At 43.0% G+C, this 23,404-nt stretch overlaps 1 protein-coding gene across 1 annotated transcript in view; it reads left to right on the forward strand.

The window, feature by feature from the left end:
* Positions 1 to 23,404, forward strand: part of LOC306930335 (E3 ubiquitin-protein ligase TRIM35-like) — a 289,920-nt gene that overhangs the window by 74,719 nt on the left and 191,797 nt on the right. The window lies entirely within an intron of this gene.

Here is a 23,404-nt window from a genome sequence, read left to right on the forward strand (position 1 = left end):
GTGCTGTCAGGAATATTATGCAATTAATCAGAGCCTATAGTTATAGATAGTTAGTCTATTTTGTAATCCTGCCCATGGTGCTGAATAAGAGATGTTGGTATGATAATGTAATAATAATAACAGTAGTTCCTATACTGTACCACCACCGTTGATCCTTGAAACCAGTGCATTTCACTTTGATTTAGACGTTATCGTCTTCAGTGCATGTGTTACAGTATAACTGTCAGGAATAGCTAATACTAGACAGTGGTGAGGGAGAAGTACTCAAACGCTTTTAGTACTCAAAACTACTCGAGTGCTCAAACGTCGACTGCGGAGAATTGAAATCTTGAAATATAAGCTTCACTGCTCAAAGTACGATATTTGGGTTCCAAGGAAAGTAAGGCTACAAATACCTCAACATTTGTACTGGAGTACAAGTACTTAAGTAAATGTACTTGTGCTATTTATTTCCCCACCACTGCTAATAATAAGTCATAATGATTAAAACGTTTTTGTTCATTTGACTTTATATCAACAGTTGAGAACTTTTGAAACCTCAAAGTGTAGAGGACTCTACATGGCTTCATATATATATATATATATATATATATACATATATATATAGTTGCAATATTACGGCCCATTTCCCGCCGGGCCTCACATAAGAATCTGATTCGGATTTACCGGCTTTTATTTAATTTTATTTAATGTGGGGTTCAGCTTGAAGGAAGGTTCAAGTAAATAGTCGACAGACAGACAGACAGACAGACAGACAGACAGACAGACAGACAGACAGACAGACAGACAGACAGACAGACAGACAGAGAGACAGACAGACAGACAGGCATAAGGAAAAACAAAGTCCAAACGTTAAGATCTACACAGAGAGAGAGATGAAGGAGAGTCACTGTCGAAGTGGAAAGCTTGTATGTCCAAAACCTGTACTTTTAATACCTTTTTTCATTCGTTCAATATTTATGAAACCCAACAAACAGCCACAGTTAACCACTTGCCGTAGAATGATTTATTTTTTATTTTTTATTTAGTGTTTTATTTAAATATGTTATAGTGACAATAGCAGATCTACAAGCACACATACTGTAAACTAGGGCATTAATTGTACAGAAAAGAAACACATTTACAGGTTGAAAACATGGAGATGCAAGGTTTCTGCCTGACGGCAACGATATATATATATATATATATATATATATATATATATATATATATATATATATATTAATAATGAAATGGTAAAGTTTACATGAGAACACGTAGCCATCAGACGACGAGAACGGGACATCTTCCATGCTGAATTTACCCATAGGCCTCTAGTGTGTGTGTGTGTGTGTGTGTGCGTGCGTGTGTGTGCGTGTGCGTGTGCGTGTGTGTAGGGGAGGGGAGGGGGGGGGGGATGTCTCATGCCAGTGGTAAAGGTGACATTTGTTCCAATTCTACAAATGCCTTCTAAAATCAGTTCTCACACATTTCTTTTTCATGTTAAAAAAACAGCGGATGTACAAGCTCACGGCGCGGCACAAATTGACCGTGCTGCCTGTGACTCTGTGAAGCTTGTAGATCTGCTGTTTTTTTTTTTTTTTTTTTTTTAATTGTCGTTGCAAGAACTCTAAAATGACACCGGGCGGGCGGCGCTTTCCCGGGTTTTATATATGGGTTAAAATAAGTTCTGTTTTGCAGCTTTTGAAGGAAACCTAAAGCTGTCCCAACAGTGCCTGGCACTGCGTTGGACATACCAACAGTCAGACACCATCCCCCAAACCAAGCCCCCAGTGAGGCTCTCCAGCGTTGAAGCACTCAGCCCTAGTGGTTTGGAGCGTGAACTGCAGGCGGACCCGTGGATTCATGACGAGGAAACCCTGTGCAGCTGGGGGTTTAACATTGAGCGCTCGGTTGCACTTCTGCATATGACCACCAAAATGTGGTGGTCAAATGCGGAAGTAGACGGTTCTTCCGGGTGCTTCAAAACGCCACTGAGCAACTTCCACTGGGGCTGTCGCTCCGGTTCAGTCTCTATCCTTGTATTACTCTATGCCCCAAACCCTATAGCTCTGGTCCATAGCTCTGGTCCATAGCTCTAATGCCTTTCATTAGAGCTATGGACCTGTTCTCTTCCTACGCTCCTATAAATGCAGACCAGCCTCTTGTCTGTAGCGTAAATATAACAAACGTTTTACCTACTCACCAAAACAAAGTGGACGCACTCTTGAGCCCCCCCCCCCAACACATGCACTTTTTGGCCAGAAAGGGATTTTTTTTTCTCTGGAAGGAAAATCTTGTCTATGATATTTTTTCTCTTGGCAATATCGGTAAAGGCAGCAGTGGAGTGACTAAAAGTATTTATTTTCCGGTGGAAAAACAATCCCTTTGTATTGGTGAGTAGGTAAAACGTTTTTTTTATATTTCCTCTACAGAGGAGAGGCTGGTCTGCGTTTCATGCGAGGCAGGAAGCAAAGAGTGGCAGAGCCTTAACGCATTTTGGGCGGGAACCCCTTTTGGTGTTAGCATTATGCTATGCTTTAGCTATTGAAAAATAGCAGATCTACAAGCTCATAGCGCGCCACCGAGTGGCGCGCTACGAGCTTGTAGGTCTGCTATTTTTGAAAAATCGAAGAACGACTGACATAGAAACATAGCTTTTTCAGAAAGCTGTCAGGATGTAGAAGACATTTTTAGAATCTGATCTCAGGTCAAAATGGGTTAATGCAACGGCAGCAAAGGGCATTAGGGCTATGGACCAGAGCTACCCAAACCCTAACCTCACATGAAGCCGCGGGTGATTTTTAACCCGGAGTATAGTTGTAACCCGCTACGCATGTCTGGAGCCGTGGGTGATTTCTAACCCGCAGTTACTGGGTTTGGGTCCGACTGTAATAATGACTCTAGGACTGTTGGTATGTCTAACCACCCCTAGATGCACCCCTTATTATCAAATACCAGAACATTGAAATTCCTATGCATGAGGTTGTTAATTTATCCAATGGAATATTGGCCATTGATACTAGTACAGAGTTCCTCTATACCTCTAAAGCCACATTGTGCGATATGCTGCGCCTGCTGTACTGTACACATACTGTAAATATAGTGGAATTGCTCCATTGTGTCAAATCAAGCCCCCCCCCCCCCCCTCCTCACATGCGCCCATCAGACTTTAAGACAAACTTAACAAAAAAGTTTGTAACTTTATGCAACGTCGCACAATGCAGCTTTAAGTATCGAATAATGTTTCTTGATATTAAGCTAATTTGTGCCTAATGGAATAATATATCCCAAATACTTGGAAACTGAAGGAAACCTCAAAATTCTCGTGAGACTTGTTTTCAGACTGATAGCTGGGCTCACACACACACACACACACACACATACACACACACACTCACTCAAGACTGTTTGAAGTCCTCGTGCTGTTTTTTCAGAAAGCGGTGAAAAAAATCATTTCGGCAGATAATCGGTTTCCAACCAGCCTCGAATCGGGAACGCATCCCCTGCACGATTATCGGGAGGGGGTGAATCGGAACCCAAAATCAGCCCAGTTATCTTGCAGTATGTGAGCCCAGCTTAAGGCCTCACTCACACGGTCGCAACAGATTGCTGTATGCTTGCTGTATACAAAGGGTGTGACACAGCTTGCCCCAATGCATTTCCAATGGGAGTCACATGGTTTGACACAACATTTGTGTTGTATGAGGGGGAGGGGCGCAGTCGAAACACAGCCGAAAGCCATACAACAGCTTGTAGTCAAAAATGTGGACTACAAACCATGTGACTTCCATTGGAAATGCATTGGGGCGGCCATGACACTCACAACATTCATACAACAAGCATGCATCAATGTTTTAAAGGTCTGAGTGAGGCCTAAGAGGAAAGTCAAAGAACTGAGCAGAGCAGAGAGCACACATGTCAAATATTATTTTTCTGTTTCATTTTGTTTATGTTTGCACAATGAGCTCATGCTCGAGAAAAATGAAAGAAACTTTCTGATGTCATATAGAGCCATTGCTACCTTTGTCTTTAATGATTGTATTTTGTTTTAACAACGTGCTACAATAGAGCATATGTAGTTTTAATGTTTCATTACTAGAGGGCAGCATTCACACAAGCTTTTCCAGCGGATTCGACCGTTATCTCTGTATTGAATAGGCGGAATCATCCGTTATCAGCACCTTTGAATAGGCCCAATATGGCCATACTGGCATACTCACCATAGCCTGGTCAAGGTTTCCCCCTGGTGGACGTGTCATTTCCAACTCTATTGTCGGCGCATGGAAACTAGGGGCTACTAATATATACTATTCTCTGCCTATCGGGACGTAACTCGGACGGCGCTGAGTCGGGTCTGGTGGCCGTCGCAACGCTCGGCACGGCGACTTGCTCGGCTGGCGCCTCGCTCGGCGGTGCCTCACGTGGCTCAAGGCCACCAGACACGGCGCGCCTCCGTCAGGACATCAGTGATAATGCCAATAGGTGATAATGACATACTGAAACAGTGAGTATGCCAGTATGGCCATATTGGCCCTATTCAAAGGTGCTGATAACGGATGATTTCGCCTTTTCAATAGAGAGATAACAGTCGAATGGGGTGAGCTTTTCGATCATCCTCCCTTGTCCTCGCTTTGTTTTTTCTTCTAAATTTGTGTATGTTAAAAAAATAGCTTGAATTTTATTCCCAACTGTACTACCAAAGCTCTAAGTATTTGTTCCAAGTACATACTTTTTGCACATTATGTTGTGGAGAGAGAAGAAGAAAAAAAATGAAGAATTTACTTAATTTGTTTTTTTTGTGTTATAGCTCTATGCAAAGTATTACGTGAGAGGGCAGATCAAACCATATTTATTTCATAGAATAATAATGTACACGCGTCATCAGTACTGTAACCTTCAAAGCAATCTCCCCCTGCCCAGATGATAGATGATATGCCATATATTGCCCCAACATTCCTGCCACTTTCAGAAGCAACGCTTCAGTCTTAAAGTTTTGCCCTAATTTGTCCCAATACATCGTGTGTGTGAGATATTATAGTATGGTTGGTTAGAACAGTGTGTTCTCAACCAAATGGGGTCCCGGCCCTCAACCTGGGGGTCCTGGCCCTCAACCTGGGGGTGGTCCCCAAATGGGGTCCCGGCCCTCAACCTGGGGGTCCTGGCCCTCAACCTGGGGTGGTCCCAAATGGGGTCCCGGCCCTCAACCTGGGCGTGGTCCCCAAATGGGGTCCCGGCCCGGGATGACAGTGAAGTGACATTATTGAAGGACTTTTTTTTTTTTTTTTTAATCTAGTTCAAATATAATTATTTTGGGGGTCCCTTGTTGTTCAAATGTGATGATTTTTGGGGTGGTCACGGACCGCTGGGTTAGAATGTCATCCAGTCTCTTTCAACTTAATTTAGATTGTTTTGTGGGGGGGAGGAGGGGGGGGGGGGGGGGGGGGGGGGTGTTAGGGGTTAGAAATATAAGCACACAGGGTGAAAAAAAGAAAAGTATTTTTCTATGCCAAATGTACTGTAGGTAGAATAGACAGCAGTTTGTGAAGGTTTATTGTCATAGTACAAAAACCAATGACTTCCTCATAGAATGCTGTGGTTTATTAATAAGCCCTATTTGCAAAAAAGAAAAAGTTCAAGCCCTATTTGCAAAAAAGAAAGTTCAAAAACGTGAACATATTTTCAAAAGTAAACGAAAACAACAACATTAGTTGATCTACTAAGCTCACAACGTGGCTTTTTTTCCAACTGAATTCCTGAGTTTATATTTTTCCCACCTCGAATGACAAAAAGAAAACCCCGAGTGTTGCGTTCCATTGGACCCTTTAATTAACTGGCCACCTGCCCCATGCCTTTACGGAGCCACCTGTGATGCTCAGAGTCTGAGAACATTTCCATCAACTCTCGTACACGTCTTGTAAACTAAAGTACACTTTTTACAAATGTACAGTGGTGGAAAAAGTACTACATTGTTTTACTTAAGTAAATGTACCAATACTGCAATTTAGAACTACTTTGTTACAAGTTAAAAGTACGGAATTGAAAATGTTCTTGAGTAAAAGTACAAAAGTATCGGCATCAAAATGTATTTAAAGTACTAAAATTAAAGTACTCATTGTGCAGAATGTGCCATTTCACAAGTTCAAAATGTGTACAAAATCTATTGAAAATAGCCGATCTACAAGCTCACAATGCGTCGCGTTGCGACGCATTGTGAGCTTGTAGATCGGCTATTTTCAAATGGCCGAAATGTATACGGTTGAAGTGGTTAATGTATGTTTTCTAATCAAAATTAAAATCTCCAAAGTAACTAGTAACTAAAGTTTTCAATAATTGTAGTGGAGTAAAAGTAAAATGTTTGGCTCTGAGATGTAGTGGAGTAGAAGTAAAAGTACTGGAAATTGGAAATACTCAAGTAAATTACAGATACCTCAAAATGGTACTTAAGTACAGTACTTAAGTAAAAGTACTTAGTTACTTTCCACCACTGCGAATGTAACGTTCAAATGGCCAAACTTGTGGAAGTATCTTCGCCCTCTTCTTCTTCTGAACAATGTTTTGGCTTTGAAAAATCACAGTATTGACATTTCTTTGAACACTATACTAACCCCAACTGTGTCTTCCATACATCTAAAGTGGGACGTTAGAATGTAAAGGTGGGCCTGCTTCAGAATATTGTAACACAATGTGATTCACTTATAATGTACTGTATGGCATTTGTATCAACTTCCTGAGGCCTTAAAATAAACAATTCTCCTCTGGCAACTATATACTTTTTTGCATCTTATTTTAGTCTGTGTGACTGTGAGCTATTAACCCATTTTTGGCAGGAACCCCTTTTGGTGTTTTAAACATTGTTATAATTTAGCTATTGAAAAATAGCAGATCTACAAGCTCATAGCTATGAACTTGTAGGTCTGCTATTTTTGAAAAATCATGATAATGTGCCTCATATCTTTGAATGTATATTATTACAGAGTGAACATTTTAACTCAAATCTTTGCTTCTGGGGAGGTCCCTGGAACAACATATTTTCAGATGGGGGGGGCGGAGGCATATTACATATAATCTTTGGGGTCCTTGACATGAAATATTGAGCACCACTGATACAGAAACATGAGGTATTTCAGAAAACTGTCATTAAGACATTTTTTTAAATTTCGATGTCAGTCCTAAATGGGAGGCTACATGATATCGGTATATCATATTTTTTTTTACCTTCATCGAGGTATCAATTAGCTAAATAGAAGGGTTACAAGACTTTGTGCCGACTGCTGTGGACATTTTAAATACGAAAATATTTCAATTGTTCCACCACCTAATCCCCACATGCAGCCCATGATCACTGTTGCAGTGAATGCATTTTATATAGTATTCTAATGCATTTGTGTATTTATTATGTGATGTTTTTATTGCCGGTGTGCCGAAGACAACTAAGTAAATGTAATGGACAATGACTCAAACTGGTGAACTGTTTTCTCCATCCATGTCCACGTTCTTCTGTTCCCTGTTGCTTCTTTTAACACGCATGTCACGTTTCTCTCATAAACACAAACAGACTTTTTCTCTGTGCGTTCATCATGTAGCTCAAACTGAAGCTCTCCCGCTGTTTACCTTCCCTCTCTCTCTCTCTCTCTCTCTGGACGACCCAATTAAGCATTACACTTGTTTACAAGAGGGTCCACCTTGTTCAATTCATCAAAACATTTAGAGATGTACAAATAGACACTTCTATATAGCCAAAGAACAGAATCACGTTTAATCACAGGGACGACCCGTACCTGTCACTTTCTGCTGCCTCTCGGGACTCCATGTGTGTCACGAAAACATATAATCCAGGGCATTAATCTCCTCCAAAAACATAAACAACTTAAAAAGCCAAAATCGCGACAGAGTCAGCTATTCATTCACTGTTTCACAGACCTTGATGTGATTCTTAGCTGTGAATAAGTAAAGTAAACATATGAACGAGACGACACGACACGACACGACACAACACAACACAACACAACACACACACACACACACACACACACACACACACACACACACACACACACACACACACACACACACACACACACACACACACACACACACACACACACACGCCACTCTGTGGACAGATATAGATATTACATGGCCAGTGAGCGGCGAGGCCCTCCTCTCCTCTCCTCCACAAAAGTGAAAACAGACAAAACACACCTTTAAAACATGTTCCCTAACCCTATTCTTCGCAAACGAGACATTTTATTCATATTTACGCAAATGAAGGGGCATGTTATGCAAATGAAGGGGAGTGGTATGCAAATGAAGGGCGTGTTTCGGCTACTTTGTGGGTAATACTCTCTTCGTTTGCAATGGTCAATGGTCAGCAAAAAGACTGCAACGGTGACCCTTTGGGCCAAATTCTTAAAAAAATGGGGTGATATATATTTTTAAAAATATGTAAGAACCTCCAATATCCATATTCAGGACATGTCGAATCCAATGGAACCGGTCTCGAATTTCCACGACGTTTGCAAAGGTCAAAGGTCAGCCGAAAGACTGCCACGTTGACCTTTGGGCCAAATGCCTTAAAAATGAAGTGATAGATAATTTTTTTAAATATGTAACACCCCCGAATATCCATATTCAGGCCATGGCAAATAAAATGGCGTTGGTCTCGATTTTGTGGGACTCTTACAAGCGTCCGATAAAGGGAACTACACTTCAATGCTAGGCCTCGGGTCAGATTTGAGGTTCCCGAGGTCGCAGAAAAAAACTCAGACCATCACGACGATCGGCTCGTCGCCGCGATCGCAGAGGTGTTCGGCCCATCCCGAACAGACTTACGATCGTCGGTGTAGGCGCGTGTGAACGTCAAACTTTGCTTCACTGGAACGCCACGACGGTGAGGCCTTCCGGGCTGATTCTCGGATATGTTATAGAGCTCCCGGAGACGCACGCATGGATCTATAGAACGTCCTTGGGCGACCTTTCTAGGAGGCACGGTCTCGTTTCACTTTTTCAGCCAGGACGCTGTTAGAGTCTATGGGTCTATGACGTGTCTGCATGCACAGAGCCAAAGTGAAGGCCGTTTTGTACGACTGTCGGAGGCGTACGTTCGAGACACCGAATCGTTCGTCTGGGCTGGCTCTCCGATATATTCGAACGTCGGACCGTGATGTTTTATCGTTGGCGCGTTGGCGCGCGTCAAAGTCGGCAATTTGTAGGCGTTCGTTTAAGGCTATCGCCGCGGCCGTATGTTCGTTTGGCCCGAAACTTATACGGCTGCGATCGGGGTCGCGACCCGGCCGCGGTGATGGTCTCGGATTTGTTCTGCAATTTTCGCGTCAAAGTCGCACATTTCGAGGCTTTCGTGCAGGGCTACTGTCGCGACCGTATGTCCGTTTGGCCCAAACCCTATACGGCTGCTATACGGCTGCGATCGGGGCCGCGACCCGGTTGCGGTGATGGTCTCGGATTTGTTCTGTCGAATTTCGCGACTTTTCTCGCTAACTTAGGCCTTACTTTGTGGGAGCGGTTTATGCTATTGAAGTTAGGTTCCGGCTACTTAAAAAGTTAGGTTCCGGCTACTTTGTGGGTGTGGGCTATGCAAATGAAGGGCGTGGTTCCGGCTACTTTGTGGGTGAGGTATATGCAAATTAGTGGGTGTCGCTTATTCAAATTAGTGGGTGTCGCTTATGCAAATTAGTGGGTGTCACTTATGCAAATCAAATTTGCATAACCCACTCCCACACAGTAGCGGGAACCACGCCCTGCATAAACCACACCCATAAAGTAGCCGGAACCACGCCCTTCATTAGCATAAACCACTCCCACAAAGTAGGCGGGCGACAACCACTAATTTGCATAGCCCACACCCACAAAGTAGCCGGAACCACGCCCTTCATTTGCATAAACCGCTCCCACAAAGTAGGCGGGCGACACCCACTAATTTGCATAGCCCACACCCACAAAGTAGCCGGAACCACGCCCTTCATTTGCATAAACCGCTCCCACAAAGTAGGCGGGCGACACTCACTAATTTGCATAGCCCACACCCACAAAGTAACTGGAACCACGCCCTTCATTTGCATAAGCCAATCCCACAAAGTAGCTGAAACACGCACTTCATTTGCATACCACACGCCTTCATTTGCATAAGCCAATCCCACAAAGTAGCCGGAACCATGCCCTTCATTTGCATACCAATCACCTTCATTTGCATACCATGCCCCTTCTTTTGCATACCACGCCCCTTCATTTGCATAAGCCAATCCCACAAAGTAGCCCAAACACGCCCTTCATTTGCATACCAATCCCCTTCATTTGCATACCACGCCCCTTCATTTGCATACCATGCCCCTTCATTTGCATAAGCCAATCCCACAAAGTAGCCGAAACACCCCCTTCATTTGCATAAGCCAATCCCGCAAAGTAGCCGAAACACGCCCTTCATTTGCATACCACTCCCCTTCATTTGCATACCACTCCCCTTCCTTTGCATAAGCCTATCCCACAAAGTAGCCGAAACACGCCCTTCATTTGCATACCACTCCCCTTCATTTGCATACCATGCCCCTTCATTTGCATACCACACCCCTTCATTTGCATAAGCCAATCCCACAAAGTAGCCCAAACACGCCCTTCATTTGCATACCAATCACCTTCATTTGCATAACACGCCCCTTCATTTGCATACCATGCCCCTTCATTTGCATAAGCCAATCCCACAAAGTAGCCGAAACACGCCCTTCATTTGCATAAGCCAATCCTGCAAAGTAGCCGAAACACGCCCTTCATTTGCATACCACTCCCCTTCATTTGCATACCACGCCCCTTCATTTGCATACCACTCCCCTTCATTTGCATACCATGCCCCTTCATTTGCATACCACTCCCCTTCCTTTGCATAAGCCTATCCCACAAAGTAGCCGAAACACGCCCTTCATTTGCATACCACTCCCCTTCATTTGCATAACATGCCCCTTCATTTGCATACCACGACCCTTCATTTGCATAAGCCAATCCCACAAAGTAGCCGAAACACGCCCTTCATTTGCATACCACTCCCCTTCATTTGCAGAAGCCTATCCCACAAAGTAGCCGGAACCACACCCCTTCATTTGCATACCACGCCACTCCCACAAAGTAGCCAAAACCACTCCCCTTCATTTGCATACCAAACCCCTTCGTTTGCTAAGCACTCCCACGAAGTAGCCGAAACCATGCCCCTTAATTTGCATACCACACCCCTTCGTTTGCATAAGCACTCCCACAAAGTAGCCTGGACCACGCCCCTTCATTTGCATAAGCCACTCCCACAAAGTAGCCGAAACCTTTCCCCTTCATTTTCATAAGCCACTCCCACAAAGTAGTCGAAACCACACCCACAAAGCAGGTGGGACGCAGCCCACTAATTTGCATAAGCAAAATGTGAGGCATGTGTGTATGTGTGTGTGTGTAGTAGTAGTAGTAGTAGTAGTAGTAGTAGAAGTAATACAACATACGAGATGATGCCTGATCTTCTGACATCCATAGTTGGTTGACTGGATGGCGTTGTCCTCACCTGGAGAGAAATGCCCCCGGAAATATGATTATTTATTTATTTATTTATTTATTTATATATTCATTCATTCATTCATTCAGTCATTCATTCATTCATTCATTCATTCATTCCCTCCCCCCGGAAATAAATAAATAAACAATGCTAATCATCCATCCATGTGTGACAATTGTTTGACACACATCATGTCATGTCATGTCATGTCATGTCATGTCATGTCATGTCATGTCATGTCATGTCATGTCATGTCATGTCATGTCATGTCATGTCATGTCATGTCATCATGTCATGTCATGTCTGTCTATAGCAAGAGGTGGAGGGGGGGGGGGGGGGAAGCATATTTTAGACTGATTCAGTATTGACCATATTAAGCCAGGTCTCACGGCAGACAGCACTAATATAATAAACAAACGTGAACGGAGCACTGCTGCCAACATAGTACAAGCATAATTTGGCCATACTGGCATACTCACCATAGCCTGGTCAAGGTTTCCCCCTGGTGGACGTGTCATTTCCAACTATTGCCAGCACATGGAAACTAGGGGCTACTGATATATACTATTCTCTGCCTATCGGGACGTAACTCGGATTATTATTATTTTAATAATTATTATAATGTGCAAAAAAAATATATATAATTTATTTTACATGATTTCCTCTGATAAGTCCTAGTAGTAAAAAGTAGTAGTAAGGTTGAAATCGTTTTTTTGCAAGTAGAAATTAATCCGGGTTTCACATGGTTAGTCATTCATTCATTCATTCATTAATCCCCCCCGGAAATAAATAAATAAACACGGCTAATCATCCATCCATGTGTGACAATTGTTTGACACACATCATGTCATGTCATGTCTATCTATAGCAAGAGGTGGAATTGACATCAGATCTTCTACACAAAGCAAAACAAAAGGGAGCAGTGCACCACCCTGTGGCACCAACTGGCACTGCTGACTGTTACAAATTGACAGAGTGGATTATCTTGGATTACGTCCGCCAAAATACATTCCAATAGTACATTTACTTGACCAAAAGGTAAAGTGTGATTTATTTTGATTTATCCTTAGTCCTAGTTGTCTAAAAGGTAAAGAGTGATTTATTTGGATTTATCCTCAGTCCTTAGTCCTTGTCTTGACTTTTCACTTGTTGGCTAAAAGGTAAAGAGTGATTTATTTTTGATTTATCCTCAATCCTCTGTCCGAGGTCACGAATCTTGACTTGTCGCGAACCAGCGTGTCGTGGCACTGTAAGCGACTGCCTGAACCACTGAGCCACCGTGGAATACTCTGAGCCAAGGATTGAGGGTATATTTATCCTCTTGTTTTTTTGTGAGACCTGTGGGTCTGTTCTCTGCTTAGTACATTTTTCTTCGTAAATTGTAACAAGTGTATTTTACCAATATTGTCATAATGTACTTCTGTATGTTACTATGTGTTTGTTTTGGAAAGGGAAAAGTCAGACAAGTTGAAACGCCGCTATGAAGTTTCTGAACCAATCAGAGCGTCGCATCCCTTCTGGGGATGGGACGGTAGCTATGCTACGCAGGACAGCGGTGGATGTTTGTTTACAATTCAGATAGTCGGCCAGCTTTACCAGTTTACTCTTATATGGCTTATTTCTACCCTATAATGTTTTCAGATAATTTTTTTAGCGTGATGATTAAGTTGAAACCGAGTAATACTCTCTGGATGTTATCTTGAATGGGAATAAAAACGGAAGATTTCTGTAATCAGTAGCAGATGTGCAGCCTGTGCTGGACGGATGCGGAGATATGGGGAATTAAACGGGTGAGCTTCATTTTTATTGGCTTTTATCGATGTGGGCCTTTTTGAAAAATAGCAGACCTACAAGCTGTAGCGCGCCACTTGTAGGTCTGCTATTTTTGAAAAATAGCAGATCTACAAGCTCGTAGCGCGCCACTTGTAGCAGACCTACAAGCTCGTTAGCAACTACACACACCTGTTGCAAGGTCCCCTTTTGGTGTTTTAAACGTTTACTGGGGACCCCCTGGAAATCCCACAAGGGCCCCTGGTGGTCCACGGATCCTGAATTGAGAAGCACTGGTATACATTCTAAACATTTGTATTCAGTCAGCTTTTACAAATGTCATTTTAAACGTGAAAACAGACTGTTGCGTGCTGCTGTCTGGTCGTGCTGTAATGGCTGTTGATGATGAGGGTAAGTACAGTAAGAAGTACAGTAAGCCCTGGAGAAATAAACCTATAAAAGCTTTGCTGTGTTTGTATTGCCGTCAAACGTTTCGATCACTCAGTGATCGAAACGTTTGATGGCAATACAAACACTACGAATTTAAAATGAGGAACCGAGTCGGCAAGCCTGATCTCTTTGTCTCTGCCTCTGCCTCTGCCTCTTGTCTCTTGTCTCTTGTCTCTGTCTCTGTCTCTGTGCCGTACAGGCCACACCCCAGCCTTGGCGTGTGCCCCTAACAAGGACGTGGCCGACTGTCTGGCCATGATCCTGTCCACCATGAGGCCTTTCCCCCCTCCCTGCGCCACCACCACCACCACCCCCACCACCACCACCACCACGCCCTCCCACTTCAACCCCAACCTGAAGCACTGTGGCATCGTGGCCTGTGGCTCGCTGGCCCTGGCCAACGGCAGCCTGCACCACCACCACCATCGAGGCCCTCTAGCCCTGCATGCCAACGGCAGCCTGCACCACCGAGACTACGTCAAGGGCCACCACAGCGCCGCTGTAGTAGGCGTGCACGGATGCCTCACAGAGTGAATCCCCCCCCACACACACACACACACTTTCATACCGATTCATACTTTTGTCGCGTGACTGTGTTTCGCAAGCCGAGAAATAGAGTTGTGCCCCGAAGTCCTGCCGTAGATGAACCCTGTTCGTTCATCTACCTGGTTCGTGGAAGTCGTTTTCCTCTATGGACAAAATAAGACTGGGGTCATCGTAAAAAAAAATCAACTGTCCTGGTGATATTGTCAGGGAGGCGGCTCTGTCAGTCACTCATATTCAATACTGTTCTGTTTCTGGCCAAAATGGGACTAATTCGGCGGATGTAGCGTTATAGTTTTCTTGCCCCCCCCCAAAAACGATTTATTTCAATGAATCGATTCATATCGTCGGGATTATTATCGATATATATCGATATACGATATATCGTTACATGCCTAGTCATAACCATAATATGAGTCAAACCCGCCGTGCTTGTTTGTACATTTTTCGGAACACAGTTCTTGTACGAGACGATATTCAACACGCCTGTGGGGATTCAGAACGGGGGGTGTGTGGGGGGGGGGGACCAGGTAGCATGCGTCAATTACGCCACACTTCGCCTGCTCGAATAGTCGACCTACAGGCTCACAACTCTGGACCTTTCTCGGGCAGCGCAACACCACCGCGAGGCAGAGCATGAATCGGGCTTTATAGTCTTCAGTAAACACCCAACTAGATCACCTCAGTAGACGCTCTGCTCTCTGTCTGACACACGAGGGCAAGAAGAAGAAGAATGCTTCAGTGTGTGTGAGATAAGAAAGAAGAGCCCGAACCGACGTTTTTGGTCCGATCGCCAGGCCAACGATTTACCTACCGATGTTTTGGCTGGTATTTTGTCCAAAAAAAGAAAAAGAGCAAAATCTTGAAATCAAGATGTCCTTTTTGTTTTTAATAATAATATATATTTGAGAACATTTAACTTATATAAATAAGAAATTACAATTATACAATGAACAACCACACAAAGTAAATATAAAATACGCATACGCTGAACTTTATTTTTATTTAACCACTTTTAAGCCCTATTCATAACCTTTCCAAAAAGAAGAAAATGAAGCTGATCCACAAAGCACACGTTGCTTTGCAATGCATTGTGGGTGCTTGTGGATCTGGAATTTTAGATCAGCTTTTTTTTGTGCTTAAAAATCAGGACAAAAAAATAATAATGGCCGATATATATACTTTGGCCAAATCGATATATCAGTCGGAGTCTGGTGTGAGCAGTACGTGTGTGTAGTACGCGTGTGTGTGCGTGTGTGTAGATGCGTGTTAGACTGTGCATGGGTAGGTGTGTTTGTGCGCATGCATGCGTTACTGTGTATGTGTTGCTGTGTGTGTGTGTGTGTTGCAGCTTCGACCTCCCTGAGTGGTGCTGTCAGGAATATTATGCAATTAATCAGAGCCTATAGTTATAGATAGTTAGTCTATTTTGTAATCCTGCCCATGGTGCTGAATAAGAGATGTTGGTATGATAATGTAATAATAATAACAGTAGTTCCTATACTGTACCACCACCGTTGATCCTTGAAACCAGTGCATTTCACTTTGATTTAGACGTTATCGTCTTCAGTGCATGTGTTACAGTATAACTGTCAGGAATAGCTAATACTAGACAGTGGTGAGGGAGAAGTACTCAAACGCTTTTAGTACTCAAAACTACTCGAGTGCTCAAACGTCGACTGCGGAGAATTGAAATCTTAGAAATATAAGCTTCACTGCTCAAAGTACGATATTTGGGTTCCAAGGAAAGTAAGGCTACAAATACCTCAACATTTGTACTGGAGTACAAGTACTTAAGTAAATGTACTTGTGCTATTTATTTCCCCACCACTGCTAATAATAAGTCATAATGATTAAAACGTTTTTGTTCATTTGACTTCATATCAAAACAGTTGAGAACTTTGAAACCTCAAAGTGTAGAGGACTCTACATGGCTTCATATATATATATATATATATATATATATATATATAAGTTGCAATATTACGGCCCATTTCCCGCCGGGCCTCACATAAGAATCTGATTCGGATTTACCGGCTTTTATTTAATTTTATTTAATGTGGGGTTCAGCTTGAAGGAAGGTTCAAGTAAATAGTCGACAGACAGACAGACAGACAGACAGACAGACAGACAGACAGACAGACAGACAGACAGACATAAGGAAAAACAAAGTCCAAACGTTAAGATCTACACAGAGAGAGATGAAGGAGAGTCACTGTCGAAGTGGAAAGCTTGTATGTCCAAAACCTGTACTTTTAATACCTTTTTTCATTCGTTCAATATTTATGAAACCCAACAAACAGCCACAGTTAACCACTTGCCGTAGAATGATTTATTTTTTATTTAGTGTTTTATTTAAATATGTTATAGTGACAATAGCAGATCTACAAGCACACATACTGTAAACTAGGGCATTAATTGTACAGAAAAGAAACACATTTACAGGTTGAAAACATGGAGATGCAAGGTTTCTGCCTGACGGCAACGATATATATATATATATATATATATATATATATATATATATATATATATATATATATATATATATATTAATAACGAAATGGTAAAGTTTACATGAGAACACGTAGCCATCAGACGACGAGAACGGGACATCTTCCATGCTGAATTTACCCATAGGCCTCTAGTGTGTGTGTGTGTGTGTGTGTGTGTGTGTGTGTGTGTGTGTGTGTGTGTGTGTGTGTGTGTGTGTGTGTGTGTGTGTGTGTGTGTGTGTGCGTGTGTGTAGGGGAGGGGGGGGGGGGGGGGGGGGGGGGGGGGATGTCTCATGCCAGTGGTAAAGGTGACATTTGTTCCAATTCTACAAATGCCTTCTAAAATCAGTTCTCACACATTTCTTTTTCATGTTAAAAAAACAGCGGCTGTACAAGCTCACGGCGCGGCACAAATTGACCGTGCTGCCTGTGACTCTGTGAAGCTTGTAGATCTGCTGTTTTTTGTTTTTTTTAATTGTCGTTGCAAGAACTCTAAAATGACACCGGGCGGGCGGCGCTTTCCCGGGTTTTATATATGGGTTAAAATAAGTTCTGTTTTGCAGCTTTTGAAGGAAACTTAAAGCTGTCCCAACAGTGCCTGGCACTGCGTTGGACATACCAACAGTCAGACACCATCCCCCAAACCAAGCCCCCAGTGAGGCTCTCCAGCGTTGTAGCACTCAGCCCTAGTGGTTGGAGCGTGAACTGCAGGCGGACCCGTGGATTCATGACGAGGAAACCCCGTGCAGCTGGGGGTTTAACATTGAGCGCTCGGTTGCACTTCTGCATATGACCACCAAAATGTGGTGGTCAAATGCGGAAGTAGACGGTTCTTCCGGGTGCTTCAAAACGCCACTGATCAACTTCCACTGGGGCTGTCGCTCCGGTTCAGTCTCTATCCTTGTATTACTCTATGCCCCAAACCCTATAGCTCTGGTCCATAGCTCTAATGCCTTTCATTAGAGCTATGGACCTGTTCTCTTCCTACGCTCCTATAAATGCAGACCAGCCTCTTGTCTGTAGCGTAAATATAACAAACGTTTTACCTACTCACCAAAACAAAGTGGACGCACTCTTGAGCCCCCCCCAACACATGCACTTTTTGGCCAGAAAGGGATTTTTTTTTCTCTGGAAGGAAAATCTTGTCTATGAGATTTTTTTCTCTTGGCAATATCGGTAAAGGCTGCAGTGGAGTGACTAAAAGTATTTATTTTCCGGTGGAAAAACAATCCCTTTGTATTGGTGAGTAGGTCAAACGTTTTTTTTTAATATTTCCTCTACAGAGGAGAGGCTGGTCTGCGTTTCATGCGAGGCAGGAAGCAAAGAGTGGCAGAGCCTTAATGCAACGGCAGCAAAGGGCATTAGGGCTATGGACCAGAGCTACCCAAACCCTAACCTCACATGAAGCCACGGGTGATTTTTAACCCGGAGTATAGTTGTAACCCGCTACGCATGTCTGGAGCCGCGGGTGATTTCTAACCCGCAGTTACTGGGTTTGGGTCCGACTATAATAATGACTCTAGGACTCTTGGTATGTCTAACCACCCCTAGATGCACCCCCTTATTATCAAATACCAGAAAATTGAAATTCCTATGCATGAGGTTGTTAATTTATCCAATGGAATATTGGCCATTGATACTAGTACAGAGTTCCTCTATACCTCTAAAGCCACATTGTGCGATATGCTGCGCCTGCTGTACTGTACACATACTGTAAATATAGTGGAATTGCTCCATTGTGTCAAATCAAGACCCCCCCCCCCCCCCCCCCCCTCCTCACATGCGCCCATCAGACTTTAAGACAAACTTAACAAAAAAGTTTGTAACTTTATGCAACGTCGCACAATGCAGCTTTAAGTATCGAATAATGTTTCTTGATATTAAGCTAATTTGTGCCTAATGGAATAATATATCCCAAATACTTGGAAACTGAAGGAAACCTCAAAGTTCTCAAAATTCTCGTGAGACTTGTTTTCAGACTGATAGCTGGGCTCACACACACACACACACACACATACACACACACACACACTCACTCACTCAAGACTGTTTGAAGTCCTCGTGCTGTTTTTTCAGAAAGCGGTGAAAAAAATCATTTCGGCAGATAATCGGTTTCCAACCAGCCTCGAATCGGGAACGCATCCCCTGCACGATTATCGGGAGGGGGTGAATCGGAACCCAAAATCAGCCCAGTTATCTTGCAGTATGTGAGCCCAGCTTAAGGCCTCATTCACACGGTCGCAACAGATTGCTGTATGCTTGCTGTATACAAAGGGTGTGACACAGCTTGCCCCAATGCATTTCCAATGGGAGTCCCATGGTTTGACACAACATTTGTGTTGTATGAGGGGGAGGGGTGCAGTCGAAACACAGCCGAAAGCCATACAACAGCTTGTAGTCCAAAATGTGGACTACAAACCATGTGACTTCCATTGGAAATGCATTGGGGCGGCCATGACACTCACAACATTCATACAACAAGCATGCATCAATGTTTTAAAGGTCTGAGTGAGGCCTAAGAGGAAAGTCAAAGAACTGAGCAGAGCAGAGAGCACACATGTCAAATATTCTTTTTCTGTTTCATTTTGTTTATGTTTGCACAATGAGCTCATGCTCGAGAAAAATGAAAGAAACTTTCTGATGTCATATAGAGCCATTGCTACCTTTGTCTTTAATGATTGTATTTTGTTTTAACAATGTGCTACAATAGAGCATATGTAGTTTTAATGTTTCATTACTAGAGGGCAGCATTCACACAAGCTTTTCCAGCGGATTCGACCGTTATCTCTGTATTGAATAGGCGAAATCATCCGTTATCAGCACCTTTGAATAGGCTCAATATGGCCATACTGGCATACTCACCATAGCCTGGTCAAGGCTTCCCCCTGGTGGACGTGTCATTTCCAACTCTATTCTTGTCGGCGCATGGAAACTAGGGGCTACTAATATATACTATTCTCTGCCTATCGGGACGTAACTCGGACGGCGCTGAGTCGGGTCTGGTGGCCGTCGCAACGCTCGGCACGGCGACACGCTCGGCTGGCGCCTTGCTCGGCGGTGCCTCACGTGGCTCAAGGCCACCAGACACGGCGCGCCTCCGTCAGGACATCAGTGATAATGACAATAGGTGATAATGACATACTGAAACAGTGAGTATGCCAGTATGGCCATATTGTCCCTATCCAAAGGTGCTGATAACGGATGATTTCACCTTTTCAATAGAGAGATAACAGTCGAATGGGGTGAGCTTTTCGATCATCCTCCCTTGTCCTCGCTTTGTTTTTTCTTCTAAATTTGTGTATGTTAAAAAAATAGCTTGAATTTTATTCCCAACTGTACTACCAAAGCTCTAAGTATTTGTTCCAAGTACATACTTTTTGCACATTATGTTGTGGAGAGAGAAAGAAGAAAAAAAATGAAGAATTTACTTAATTTGTTTTTTGTGTGTTATAGCTCTATGCAAAGTATTACGTGAGAGGGCAGATCAAACCATATTTATTTCATAGAATAATAATGTACACGCGTCATCAGTACTGTAACCTTCAAAGCAATCTCCCCCTGCCCAGATGATAGATGATATGCCATATATTGCCCCAACATTCCTGCCACTTTCAGAAGCAACGCTTCAGTCTTAAAGTTTTGCCCTAATTTGTCCCAATACATCGTGTGTGTGAGATATTATAGTATGGTTGGTTAGAACAGTGTGTTCTCAACCAAATGGGGTCCCGGCCCTCAACCTGGGGGTCCTGGCCCTCAACCTGGGGGTGGTCCCCAAATGGGGTCCCGGCCCTCAACCTGGGGGTCCTGACCCTCAACCTGGGGGTGGTCCCCAAATGGGGTCCCGGCCCTCAACCTGGGGGTCCCGGCCCTCAACCTGGGGGTGGTCCCCAAATGGGGTCCCGGCCCTCAACCTGGGGGTGGTCCCCAAATGGGGTCCCGGCCCTCAACCTGGGGGTGGTCCCCAAATGGGGTCCCGGCCCTCAACCTGGGGGTGGTCCCCAAATGGGGTCCCGGCCCGGGATGACAGTGAAGTGACATTATTGAAGGACTTTCTTTTTTTAAATCTAGTTCAAATATAATTATTTTTGGGGGTCCCTTGTTGTTCAAATGTGATGATTTTTGGGGTGGTCACGGACCGCTGGGTTAGAATGTCATCCAGTCTCTTTCAACTTAATTTAGATTGTTTTGTGGGGGGGAGGGGGGGGGGGGGGGGGGGGGGGGGTTAGAAATATAAGCACACAGGGTGAAAAAAAGAAAAGTATTTTTCTATGCCAAATGTACTGTAGGTAGAATAGACAGCAGTTTGTGAAGGTTTATTGTCATAGTACAAAAACCAATGACTTCCTCATAGAATGCTGTGGTTTATTAATAAGCCCTATTTGCAAAAAAATAAAACGTTCAAGCCCTATTCGCAAAAAAAAACGTGAACATATTTTCAAAAGTAAACGAAAACAACAACATTAGTTGATCTACTAAGCTCACAACGTGGCTTTTTTTCCAACAGAATTCCTGAGTTTATATTTTTCCCACCTCGAATGACAAAAAGAAAACCCCGAGTGTTGCGTTCCATTGGACCCTTTAATTAACTGGCCACCTGCCCCATGCCTTTACGGAGCCACCTGTGATGCTCAGAGTCTGAGAACATTTCCATCAACTCTCGTACACGTCTTGTAAACTAAAGTACACTTTTTACAAATGTACAGTGGTGGAAAAAGTACTACATTGTTTTACTTAAGTAAATGTACCAATACTGCAATTTAGAACTACTTCGTTACAAGTTAAAAGTACGGAATTGAAAATGTTCTTGAGTAAAAGTACAAAAGTATCGGCATCAAAATGTATTTAAAGTACTAAAATTAAAGTACTCATTGTGCAGAATGTGCCATTTCACAAGTTCAAAATGTGTACAAAATCTATTGAAAATAGCAGATCTACAAGCTCACAATGCGTCGCGATGCATTGTGAGCTTGTAGATCGGCTATTTTCAAATGGCCGAAATGTATACGGTTGAAGTGGTTAATGTATGTTTTCTAATCAAAATTAAAATCTCCAAAGTAACTAGTAACTAAAGTTTTCAAATAATTGTAGTGGAGTAAAAGTAAAATGTTTGGCTCTGAGATGTAGTGGAGTAGAAGTAAAAGTACTGGAAATTGGAAATACTCAAGTAAAGTACAAACACCTCAAAATGGTACTTAAGTACAGTACTTAAGTAAAAGTACTTAGTTACTTTCCACCACTGCGAAATGTAACGTTCAAATGGCCAAACTTGTGGAAGTATCTTCGCCCTCTTCCTTCTTCTGAACAATGTTTTGGCTTTGAAAAATCACAGTATTGACATTTCTTTGAACACTATACTAACCCCAACTGTGTCTTCCATACATCTAAAGTGGGACGTTAGAATGTAAAGGTGGGCCTGCTTCAGAATATTGTAACACAATGTGATTCACTTATAATGTACTGTATGGCATTTGTATCAACTTCCTGAGGCCTTAAAATAAACAATTCTCCTCTGGCAACTATATACTTTTTTGCATCTTATTTTAGTCTGTGTGACTGTGTGAGCTATTAACCCATTTTGGGCAGGAACCCCTTTTGGTGTTTTAAACATTGTTATAATTTAGCTATTGAAAAATAGCAGATCTACAAGCTCATAGCTCATAGCTATGAACTTGTAGGTCTGCTATTTTTGAAAAATCGTGAAAATGTGCCTCATATCTTTGAATGTATATTATTACAGAGTGAACATTTTAACTCAAATCTTTGCTTCTGGGGAGGTCCCTGGAACAACATATTTTCAGATGGGGGGGGGGGGGGGGGGGGCGGAGGCATATTACATATAATCTTTGGGGTCCTTGACATGAAATATTGAGCACCACTGATACAGAAACATGAGGTATTTCAGAAAACTGTCATTAAGACATTTTTTAAAATTTCGATGTCAGTCCTAAATGGGAGGCTACAAGATATCGGTATATAATATTTTTTTTTACCTAGCTTCATCGAGGTATCAATTAGCTAAATAGAAGGGTTACAAGACTTTGTGCCGACTGCTGTGGACATTTTAAATACGAAAATATTTAAATTGTTCCACCACCTAATCCCCACATGCAGTCCATGATCACTGTTGCAGTGAATGCATTTTATATAGTATTCTAATGCATTTGTGTATTTATTACGTGATGTTTTTATTGCCGGTGTGCCGAAGACAACTAAGTAAATGTAATGGACAATAACATTTTCTTTCATTTCATTTATCGAGGTACAGCAAATAAAATAAATGACATAATATTGTCTATTTTGCCGATTGAGCAAACCCACCCAACCCACCAACGCGGAGGTGGTTAAACTAAACTCCCGACAATGACCACCTAGGCCAGGGATGGAGGGATGGGCCACTCTGACGATGGAGAGGGCCACTATAATTCCACACTCACTCCAGAGGGTCACTATAGTTCCACACTCACTCCAGAGGGTCACTATAGTTCCACACTCACTCCAGAGGGCCACTATAGTTCCACACTCACTCCAGAGGGCCACTATAATTCCACACTCACTCCAGAGGGTCACTATAGTTCCACACTCACTCCAGAGGGCCACTATAGTTCCACACTCACTCCAGAGG

This window comes from Electrona antarctica, assembly GCF_951216825.1.
Source record: "Electrona antarctica genome assembly, chromosome: 9".
NCBI classification, from domain to species: Eukaryota; Metazoa; Chordata; class Actinopteri; order Myctophiformes; family Myctophidae; genus Electrona; species Electrona antarctica.